Genomic DNA, 11,943 nt, shown 5'->3' on the forward strand with positions numbered 1-11,943 from the left:
CCCAAGTTAACCTCATTACTAAATGGACTGCTAGGTTTTTGAGCCAGCTTGTTCTCTCACCTTATTCACCATCTTAATTCAGAAAAATGTTTGTCTGTTTCCAAAAATTAACTAACCATCATCAAGATATGCATTTGTTAAAAGTATTCCAAAGATGCCAGCTTTGGAAGAAAGTTCAAGAGAAGTATTCCAAAATTATTTTCATCCATTCACTCACCCAATAACTATTTATTAATTACATACTATTTTTAATAGATAGGGCAGCATCAGAATCATCTCATGGTCTTTACAAGATGAAGCATCATTTAAAATAGGTCCAGAACACACAGGTTTAAATTCTGCTAGTGTCACTAGTTGTATAACCTTAAATACATCACTCAGACTTCCTGGGCTTTGCTTTCCTCAGCTGTAAAATAGGGATATGAAAGAGGCAGTTACTATGATTAAATGAGAGGTAATTGCTCAATGACATCTTCTTGATAGACTGACTATACAAATGGACAATGGCCAGATCATATATGATAACAGAACTCTCACCCACAACCTGTTTAGCAACTAGCCTTCCAAACCACCACCGTTGCAGCAATCAGCCAAGAATGGTTAAGTCTTGGACAATGACTGCTAGCTTTCCTCTTTTATTACTTGCTTCTAACTTAAGACCAACCAGAGAAAGCCAAATAGGCTCCTTTAAAATATCACATAAGATGCCCTGTTTCTAGTCAGCCAACCTCTAGCTTCTCCTTGCCAACAGCTCCAATCAGCACACCAGAATTCTTCCCTTTACCTGAATCTTTCACTATAAAGCTTTCCCACTCCCCTGCCTGCCTTTGAGACTCTGACAAACGCAAGTGATGGTGACTGACTCCCTTCTCTAACAAGCTCTGATTTTCCACAGTTTTCCCAAAGACTCCACTGAGACATGGTCTGTGCTGTCCATGGCTGTGGACCTCAGCCTTTGGCCACTTGTGCCCACAGTTGCTCCTTGTGCCTTGTTGCTTATGGCTTGTCAAGTCCATGCCAACATGGTAAGTCAGTGGTGGCTTGGAACTCTTCCCTCTTTGCCTTGAGTTCCTAAGCTATTCATTTGAAGTTTGATATTTGGATTCTGTTACTAGTTACTGTTTTCATCCTTAGTGGAATCAGGCGACTCCTTTTCATCCTTGGTGCTGTCTTATGTACTTCTATTTTGTATTGTGCTGTCTAAAAGTGTTTTCCATAAGAAGAAGAATCCTAGGGTTAGAACTCGGTCATGGGCCCTACAACCCTGTTGTTCAAGCCAGTTTCACAGACCGATGAGTTTGCAGGTCTCACCAGACTACATCCATTTGGACAAACTTCGTTGTGAGTCACCAATAAAACTGGATGAGGTTCTCCCTTCATCTTGATTTTTTGTCCTGCAGGCTTGCTTTTGATCCAAAGAAAGAGGTCATTCTGAGATTCTTCCTGCCAGGGGGCACAGATTGTCCAGTCTGTGTTCAAAAGGGGCAAAAATCAAGCTGGGGGCTGAGACAGGAAAGGCAGAGCATAAGTTTCAACATGGTAGCCAGTCTTCATGGCGTGCTCTAAGTCTAAACTGTCTATGTCCTCTCCTTCACCAGGAAAAACTTCTTCTTATACGTACTCTCATTACAATTCTAATGCTTGTGCCTGTCTTTCTAAATGGCATAACTTCAGCAATGAGGAGTTGGGCCTTCAGTAGCCACTCTAGGGACCACTTGACTTGAACAAAATTTTTTATTTGATGGGCAACTTAGAAAAGAAAGGGAATTAAGATTTCTTAGGCCTTACAGGCAACAGTTTTTGAGTGATACACAGAGGCCTACACAGGAAATTCTGATTCAAGAATTATTCTACTAAAAGATGCTTTGGCCAAAGCTAACAAGCAATTTGACAAACATAAGCAACAACAAACTAGATTCATTTACCAGTAAATCTTCCCCTTTGGGTTGGCTCCTTATATCCGGATGTCCCCCTTAATCCCTTAGCCTTCTGATCTCTCTCTTTCTTCACTTTCATCAACTCTCCCCTTCTCTTCCTCTTGTTGAGGCCTCCTGCATTTTCTCAACAACTCTTCTAAAACTCCAGAATGTCAGTCGCTTCTAAACATCCATCTCCCCTCAAAAGCAAGATATTCAGGCAACTGCAGAATTTAAACTTTGCACCCAAGATGAATTAAGAGCAATAATCAAGGACTTCTCTACTTCCAAACAAGAACAGTAACTATTTGTAGAAGAATTTAGGATTCATTTGAGTTAATATGATTCAGGGTTACCTAACCTACATATATCAATGTATACATATATTGGCCAGATCCTCAGGTGTTAAATCTTGAATTTAAAGAAAAGCTGGTTGGACTGACATGGGTAGGGATCTACAAAGATCACTCTTTCCCTGATAAACTTAGAGTCTGAGGAAAAAAAAAAAAACAAAACACCCTGAAAAGGAGAACAGAGTCTCCTAAACATTTTCTGTAAAAATCTATTGTACCATGATTCAATAATGCAAACCAGGACAAGATGGAATTATAGGAGATTTTCAGGATAGACTATAATATACCTCCTGACAACATTCAAGAGTTAACAAAGGTGCCACTGTAAGAGGAGCCCTTTCATCTTGTTTTGTCAATGGAGTTAAACCCAAAACTAGAAGGCTAATTCAAAAGTAGAAATTAGAATGGGAAATAGCCCTTTACCTGAACTAAATATCTGTCAGAACATTTTGAAAGGGCTTTAGAATAAAAATGACACAAGACACAAAATAAACTATGGTCTTACAGATCAAACAGCTAGGTGGCCCTCTTACCACCAGCCATTTTGACAAGGACACTTATAAATATTGTAAACCAGAAAAAAAAGATTGTACTATCTTATACAAGAAAAATCAAGACAAAAAAAAAAATCCCTCAATCCCAATCAATGAGAGTGTTCTCAGAAGAAGAAAAATGCTCCCAATATTCTGCCTTGCCCTTGAACACTCAATTGAATTAACTGTATAGATGATGCTATAGTCTGAATGTGTTCCCCAGAATCCATATGTTGGAAACTTAATCCCCAAGGCAAATGTGTTGGGGGATGGGGACTAGTGGAAGATATTTAGGTCATGAGGGTGCTACCACAGGAATGAATTAGTGCAACTATAAAAAACTTGCAGGAGTAAGTTCATTCTTTTTGCTCCTCTGCCACGTGAGGACACAACATTTTCCCCCACTTGCCTTTCCACCTTCTGCCATGTAAGTATGCAGCAAAAAGGCCCCTGACAGATACCAGATACCGGCACCTTGATCTTGGACTTCCCGGCCTCCAGAACCATGAGAAATACATTTCCGTTATTTATAAATTTCCTAGTATTCTGTCATAGCAGCATAAATGAACGAAGAAAGATGATCAATCTCATCAAATCCTTGTAGGTACAGGTGCTGCTCTTTCTGCATTAAACTTCTGCACCTTTGCTGAGCCTTCTCCTTAGAGTAAGCATACACACAAGTGACAGGTCTCTCAAATAACCCACAAATTTTTCCTGTCTCCCAGCCCTTAACCGCAACCCTTGTGCCCTTCAGTGAAAACATCCCTTCCTGCTCTGTGAAACTACCCCTGCAAATTTAATAGCCCCCTCTTTGTAAATAGAATCATAATATTAAATGCACAAGAGAGAATTGTTTCTTAAAGTTCCAGAAGACTCCTCTATTCATAATTAAGTTGTACCTACTGTGGATATACCTTTACCTCCTCCATTATATTTGATGCATACCTGCACATGAAGGTCTTGACACTGTACCTGACATTCTGTGGCCTTAAAAGTCCGATGACATAGAAAAAAGAAAATAACGTGTAGAACCTGAAAAGCACATAGGTTGTACCAAACTGTTACCCAGTCATCCCGAATAGCCCTTGAAGACAGAGCAGAGGAAGCTTTCAAAGCTACATTTGAGGGCCTTATATCTAATGGTCTTTTCATACCCTGCACCAGCAATTTTAACACTCTACTTTTGCCAGTAAAGAAACCAAATGGATGAGAATATCAACTTTTCAAGACCTCAGGACAATCAACAAAATGTTTGTTCCTTGCTTCCCAGTAGTATGTAACTCAGATACCATCCCGGTATCAATTCTACCTGAAGCCACTTGTTTCACTGTAGTGTATTCTTGCTCTGCCTTTTTTTGGGGGGGAGGGGGCGGCGGGGGGCTATGCCTCTAGACCACTTATAGGACAGTCAATATCTTTTATCTTTCACCTGGAGAAGATAACAATACACTTGGACAATCATGCCTCAGGGTTTTATTGAAGCCCCCTCCTGTTTTTCCCAATTCCTCAAACACCTCTTAAAAGATCTAAATTTCTCTTGTGATTCAGTTCTGACATCATATGTAGATGATCTGTTTCATTCACAGAAAAAGAAAACTTGTAAAAGGGTCCCATTTACTTGCTCTCAGCTTTAACAGAAAAAGGACAAAGCTTCAACAGATACATTTCAACTTTCCAAAGTACAATTCATTATTTAGGACATGGTATGTCTAAGGAGGGAGAAACATTCTCTCATTAGGCAAAAGATTATCCAAACTTATTTTAGACCTCTCACTAAATGACAAGCGATAGGACTTCTAGGTTTAACTAGGTATCACATACAAATTTTTCTGAGATTGCGACATCCCTTTACGAATTGACTCAGACCTCAGGAAGAGACTTTTTCTTCTGGGAACCCAAACTTGGAATAGGCCTTCTGTAACCTTAAGAAAGTTCTTCAATAGCTTCTTCTACTGGGCATCCTTAAGTACAAAAATCGCTTTGACCTATTTATATATAAGCTATATGGACAAGCCCTTGGGGTTTTAACTCAACTTGATGGGAACTATCAAAACCCATAAGTTACTATATATAGCCTTACCTTTGATCTGGTTGCAAAGACTTTCCTCTCTTATCTGTGTCAAAAGCTGCTATTAAGAAAATAGCAAAAATCACTTGTCCATACTCCTGCTAAAATAGTTCTAAGCTCCCCTCTTGATCTCATGGTCCCTCACATAGTACTGACATTATCACTGACTGAAAACACACAACACTTTTCAGCCAGCTGATTAACTTATTAGGATATTGCTACTCTCTTCCTCTCACATTACCATTCACTGCTGCAGCACCCTGAATCCTGCCACTCTTCTGCCCCTAACCAGAAACGGAGCCTCACAATAGTCTCACCTTGGGAAACTTTGTGTATTCATATTTACCAGAGACTCCCAGTGAGAACCCTGACCTAATGCTATTTGTTAATGGATCATACCACAAAACTGAAACTGGCTGAGGTGGGCAACTTGTTTGAGCCCAGAAGTTCAAGATCAGCCTGAGCAACATAGTGAAACCTTGTCTCTACAACAAGAAAAAAATTAGCCATGTAAGGTGGTGCATGTCTGTAGTTTCAACTACTCAGGAGGCTGAGGCAGAGGATCTCTTGAGTTCAGAAGGTCAAGGCTGCGATCATGCCGCTCCACTCCAGCCTGAATGGCAGGGCAAGATCCTGTCTTAAAAACAAAAACTGAAGCTGGAGTTTATCTAGCAGGATATGGTATCACTAATTTCTCTTTAGAATATAGTCTTCTACCTGGGTGAAAAATCAGCACAAATGCCAGAACATCAGGCATGAATATTATACCTTGTCAATTAGTTGAAGACCAGAGAGTAAACAAACATACAGAAAGCAAATATGCTTTTGGAATAGTACATGACTTTGAGATGTCTTGAGGAAAAAAAAAGAGGAGTTTCTCATCTCTGCGAAACTCCCAGCAAAAATAGGCAACAAGTGAAGGAACTTTTCGATGCACTCCTGTTCTTTGAGTGGTAGCCATTACAATGTAAAGGCTCATTCAGAAAAAGAAAATATGAAAGGTAAAGGAAATGCTCTAGCAGATCATTGTGATAAACAAGCAGCCTTAAACAGTAGATGATTTTGTCTGAGCCCTCAGAGGATACATCTCTGGAGGTACCCAAAGAGACAATTATAAAATGTCAATTTTGGTGGGCACGGTGGGTCATGCCTATAATCCTAGCACTTCGGGAAGTCAAGGCAGGTGGATCACCTGAGGTCAGGAGTTCAAGAACAGCCTGGCCAACATGGTGAAATCCCATCTCTACTAAAAATACAAAAATTAGCCAGGAGTGGTGGCAAGCGCCTATAATCCCAGCTACTCAGGGGACTGAGGCAGGAGAATTGCTTGAACCAGGGGGTGAAGTTTCAAGTGACTTCTCCATGAATTTCTCCATCATGGTACAGACAAATTGCTTGCTCCCTTATATGGACATTAGTTGGGAAACTGGAAAAAGACAACCGAGGTTATTTTGGGGTCATATGTCACCTGTCAACACATAATCCTGAAAAATCTGTAAAGGTGGGATGTGGCCAAGAACCAAGGCCTCAACAGCCCTTTGCACACCTTCAGATGGATTTTTTAAATGTTTTAATTGTATGCCCATTTTCAGAGTAGACTGCAGCATTTCTCTTCCAAAAAGCTGCAGCCCTTACAGTTTCTAAAGAGCTGTGTGGTTTTATGTTTCCAACCTGGGATATAACAACTTTTATATCAAATAACTAAAGCATATACTTTATGGGAACTATCATAAAATAACTCTGTAAGGCATTACCCCTTACTCAAAACTACACTATCCTTACCACCCACAATCTTCTGGAAAGAGTAAAAGAACAAGTGGCATCCTTAAATTTAAATTAGCAAAATTTTCAGAAATCTTTGAGCTCCCTTGACCAAAGATGCTCCCACCTTCACTAGCCTTTATGGTTACATGGTCCACTATTCCCCTGGGACTATATCACCCTAGACCCATGCTTGAGAGATTTCACTTTAGATAATAGACTCTGTCCTACTGCACACAAAAATGACACTATTTCAAGGAACTCATGTACCATACCCAGGTCTATCACCAAGACCATTATGTCGGTATCCCCACAACATCTTCCTAACCAGCCTCTTCATGATCTTCACCAGGAAACGTTACATATTTGGAAGTGACATCAGAAAGAAGCTGTTCTTGAACCTCATTGAAAGTAACCTTATCTAGCTCTGTTAATAGCAAACACAACAATGAAACTCCAGGGAGTCAATCCTGGGTTTACATTTCACAACTGAAGAAGTAATTCAGAATTCTATACAATTGAAAGGCTAATCTAAAAAGATGCTTCGAACTAAGGATTCTTATAAATCCTCTAGAAGAAGGCAGTCTTCTAAAGTTGGTAGCCGACCCTCAGAACCCAAGACCTTCAGAAGAAGCTGATGGCCTAAAGTATTGGGCAGCTTCCTCCCAAGACATTGAACCAAGATCTCTAATTCCTATTTTGTTCTTTACCTGCTTGCTTATAATCATTCTTTTTCTCATTTTGTATAGAACCCTGGCTTTGTCCTCCCCTAACGGGCCCTTTGCCTTTCTCCTTTCTCCTTTTTTTTTTTTTTTTCAGACAGGGTCTTGCTCTGTTGCCCAGACTGAAGCACAGTGGTACTATCTCAGCTCACTGCAGCCTTGACCTTCCAGGCTTAAGTGATCCTCTTGCCTCAGCCCCCAGAGTAGCTGAGACTACAGGTGTGTGCTACCACCTCTGGCTAATTTTTGCATGTTTTTGTGGAGACAGAGTTTCACCATGTTGCCCAGGTGGGTCTCAGACTCCTGGGTTCAAATGATCCACCTGCCTCAGCTTCCCAAAGTGCTGGAATTACAGGCGTGAGCCAGTGCGACTGGCCCCCCTTTGCCTTTTATTCTCTCCTTAGTATAATTATAAAGTCAAAACATGCTTATCATAATGCCATTCTTTGGTTATTCCACTCAGCATCCACTTCCCTGAATCTTACTGACTGTCGGATATGGCTTCCATTACCAGACCTCCATGATAAAAATCTCAGAACATCTTTAATCTCATTAAACAAGATCATAGGGAATTATAAATATTTCCAATTGTAATTACATGGACAAATGGTCTTCAGCAAATCAACCTGTAAATTTGCTAGTGTCTCTCCCTCTCCCTGAACAAGAACCAATTATTATAATCCATTGTTCAGACCCCGGGGATTCCTAAATTTGAATTCAGTAACCTTAATAGGGTTATTGGCCAAATACTGGAAAAGGCCAATTGAGATCCAAGTATGTATCTCAGCTAACACAAGGCCTTGATTCCAACCTTATATTGTGAGCAACTCCTTTTCTCTTGTATCTCCATGTACCCCTACCAGATGCTACTTCCTCGGTGTCCGGGATACCTAGTCCTGTTTGCCTCCAACTAACACCTCATACATTACAGGAGTGGCATTCCAAGTGGTACTGTCTGTGCATAGAGACTTTAATTCTATAAGTCACCAAGACTGGAAATCCTGACTCACATGAACTCCAAAACAAAGCCACTTGTGATTATTCAGGTACTTTCCCTAGGGGAGTTACCAACTTAGTATTCATGCTATTCCGAATTGTGAGAATTATACCAACAGAAAAAAACTAAGAAAAGTATCACTAGCTGAAGAATATCAAGGATGCTGCCCTTGCACTAGATGGAACACAGATCAGTTGCAGTTCCTTAGCGTGAGTAGTGACAGACAATCACATTGCTCTAGATTCCTTGTCGGCCAGTCACAGTGGAATCTGTTCCATTGGCAAAATGTCTTACTGTACTTGGATCAGTGAAAAAGACAACTTAGGAAAGGCTGTATGTCACCTTAAACAAAAAGCTACTTGGCTTTCTTTAGTTGACCATCATAGCCTATGATTTTCTTCTCCGCCTGAGTTGGGCAATTATGTCCCTGGCTCTGAAGCATTTTAAAAGAACTATAACCTGTTCTTGTTTTCATCATAATTGTCATAATGCTGATCCTTTGCATTCTATCCAGAGTCTTAAATTCTGTACAGGCACTCTCTTACCAGATTATCACCACGACGGTAAAACACAAAAAAGTCCAAAAGACCTCACAATAAGATTGACTGCGGAGGCAACTAAACAATTGCCAAGATCTGGAGATCTGGATCACTACCCTTTCTTCAACTGGTCAAACTCTTGCAAGTCAGAGAGTGGCCAGAACAGGGACTGAGGGACTGAATATACAAGTGAGCAAGGAATCCTGACCCATAACCTCTGCAGCAACTAGCTCAGAAAGCCAAACCATACTCTGCAGTGATCATCCCCAAACAATCAGGACTTGGCCTGTAACCAGCAGCTTCCGTTTATTTCACTTCCACTTCCAACTTAGGACCAACCAAAGAAAGCCAAATGCGCTCCCCAAACCAATCACATAGGATGCCTCATTTCTAGTTAACCTGCTTCCAGCTTCCCAGTGCCAAAAGCCTCCATGTGGTACATACCTAAACCCTTCCCTTTCTCCTGTGATAAAGTTTCCCCACTTCCCTCGTCCTTGTTGTCTTTGAGTTTCTGCCAAATATAAATGATGATGACCCTTGCTATAGCAAGTTCTGAATGAACAGCCTCTAGCTACTCTCATTTGGATGGTCTTCATTTATTTCTGCACCTTCCATAAAATTAAAAATAACCAAGGCCAGCCACAGTGGCTCACACCTGTAATCCCAGCACTTTGGGAGGCTGAGGTAGGCTGATGGCTTGAGCTCAGGAGTTTGAGACCAGCTTAGGTAACATGGTGAAATCTCATCTCCACCCAAAATACAAAAATTGACCAGGCATGATGGCACATGTCTGTGGTCCCAGCTACTCAGGTGGCTGGGGCAGGAGAATCACTTGAGCCTGAGAGGAGCAGGTTTGCAGTGAACCAAAATCTTGCCACCACACTCCAGCATGGGCAACAAAGTGAGACTCCATCTCAAAAGAAAACAAAGTGACCAAAAGCTATAATGCATTGTGTATACAGCTAGAGGATCTCTCTCTAGTACATTGAGAGTGACAAAGGAAAAAAAATCAATCAATATAAACGTGTTAACATAATATGTGCCAAACCTGGGTTTAAGTACTGAGGCTAAGGTGTCAGGTGCTGCCAGGTACAAGACATACTTTTCCTTCAAGTACTATTATTAATTTGAAAAACAAGGCATAAACATTACAAGATAATTAACACTACAAGCTAACATATGTTAAGTAGCCTGCAGGAGTCCCTGTGCCCTCTGCCTAAAATGATCAAAAGTGGCTTCGTTGAATAAGGGACATGTAGGCCAAAACTTTGGCGATTAGCTCAGTAGAGACAAGAGGAAATCAACACCTGAAAGGAGGAAATGATTTCAGTTGAGAACCAGAAATAAAGATGCATTTTATCAGGATATGAGTCTAGCTGGTTGGTCTTAAACAATAGCAGGGAATGCTACAAAGTAAAACTAGAGCCGTACGTCAAAAGGCTTCCCTTGCCAGTCTAAAGAATCTAGGCTTTTTCTGTAAGCCCTGAATTTTCACCTGAGCTTATCCTCCCATCCTCCTGTGGATGTCCTCCGGTCACTTAGGCTACTTAGAGTCAACAAATACTCTACTATACCCTCAAATCTGAATGGAAAGATAGCTAGAAGAAACTATCCAGAGTAAAGCATGGCTGTTAAAAACAAAGATGAAAATATAGAAGAGAATGTAAGAGAATAAAAAACATATGGAACACAGAGGAAACAATGGAAGCCAGAAGGCAATGAAATAAGGAAAGTGCTAAAATAAATAATTGCCAATTTAGAATTCTCTTTGCTGGGACATGTCTTGCACAAATGAAAAGGTGTATGATATGGTCTGAATTTTGGTGTCAACCCAAAATTTATGGTAGATGCCTAACCACCGGTACCTTAGAATGTGACTGTATATAGAGATAGGGCCTTTAAACAGGTAATTAAGGCAAAATAAGATCCTAAGCATGGGTTCCTAATCCAATGTAACTGTTGCCTTTATAGGAAGAGATTAGGGCACAGACACACAAAGGGAAGACCACGAAGACAGAGAGAAGATGGCCATCTACAAGCCAAGGAGAGAGGCCTCAGAAGAAGTCAAACCTGCTGATACCTTGACTTCAGACTAGACTCTAGAACTGTGAAGAAATGAATTTCTACTGTTTAAGCCATCCAGTCTTGTTACGGCAGCCCTAGCAAACTAATACACCGACGAACACCAATTGAAAAATGTTCTAGAGTGTTATGGCTCTTTTTTTTTTTTTTTTTTTTTTTTTTTTTTTGAGATGGAGTTTCACTCTTGTTACCCAGGCTGGAGTGCAATGGTGCAATCTCGGCTCACCGCAACCTCCGCCTCCTGGGTTCAGGCAATTCTCCTGCCTCAGCCTCCTGAGTAGCTGGGATTACAGGCACGTGCCACCATGCCCAGCTAATTTTTTGTATTTTTAGTAGAGATGGGGTTTCACCATGTTGACCAGGATGGTCTCGATCTCTTGACCTCGTGATCCACCTGCCTCAGCCTCCCAAAGTGCTGGGATTACAGGCTTGAGCCACCGCGCCCGGCTTAGAGTGTCATGGCTCTTTCAGAATTTGTCTAGCAGGCTTTCCAGTTTATGCTGGAGAGCACCTAAAAAATACAAGCTCTAGAAAATACCTGGCTATTTATACCTGACTAGTGTATCTCAAAACTGTCATAGTCGTGGGAAACAAGAAAAGATTGAGAAAGTATTACAGACCAAAGAAAACTAACGAGACATCATAACTAAATGTAATGCACTATCCTGGGTTGGATCCTACAGCAGAAAGACAGTATTAGTGGAAAAACTGGAGAAATACAAATAAAATCTGAAGTGTGTTCAAGATTATGTAACTATGTTGATTTTTTTAGTTTTGACAAATGTATTACAGTAAAGACGATGTTAACATTTTTTAAAAAGTGAGTAAAGGGTATATGGGAATCCTTTGCTCTATCTCTGTAAATAAAAAAATATTTCAAAATAAAAAGAGACATTTTCAGGCAAAAACAGAATTTTCACCAGCAGAACTCCACTAAAAGAAATACCAAAGGGTATTCTTAAGGAAAAAGAA

At 40.5% G+C, this 11,943-nt stretch overlaps 1 non-coding gene across 1 annotated transcript; it reads left to right on the plus strand.

The window, feature by feature from the left end:
• Positions 1-11,422: 11,422 nt before the first annotated feature.
• Positions 11,423-11,484, plus strand: LOC120363794 (U7 small nuclear RNA). Its single transcript, XR_005579233.2, has one exon. It is a non-coding gene; the product is annotated as a U7 small nuclear RNA (small nuclear RNA).
• The last annotated feature ends 459 nt before the right edge of the window (positions 11,485-11,943 follow it).

This window comes from Saimiri boliviensis, chromosome 3, assembly GCF_048565385.1.
Source record: "Saimiri boliviensis isolate mSaiBol1 chromosome 3, mSaiBol1.pri, whole genome shotgun sequence".
Taxonomy (NCBI): Eukaryota; Metazoa; Chordata; class Mammalia; order Primates; family Cebidae; genus Saimiri; species Saimiri boliviensis.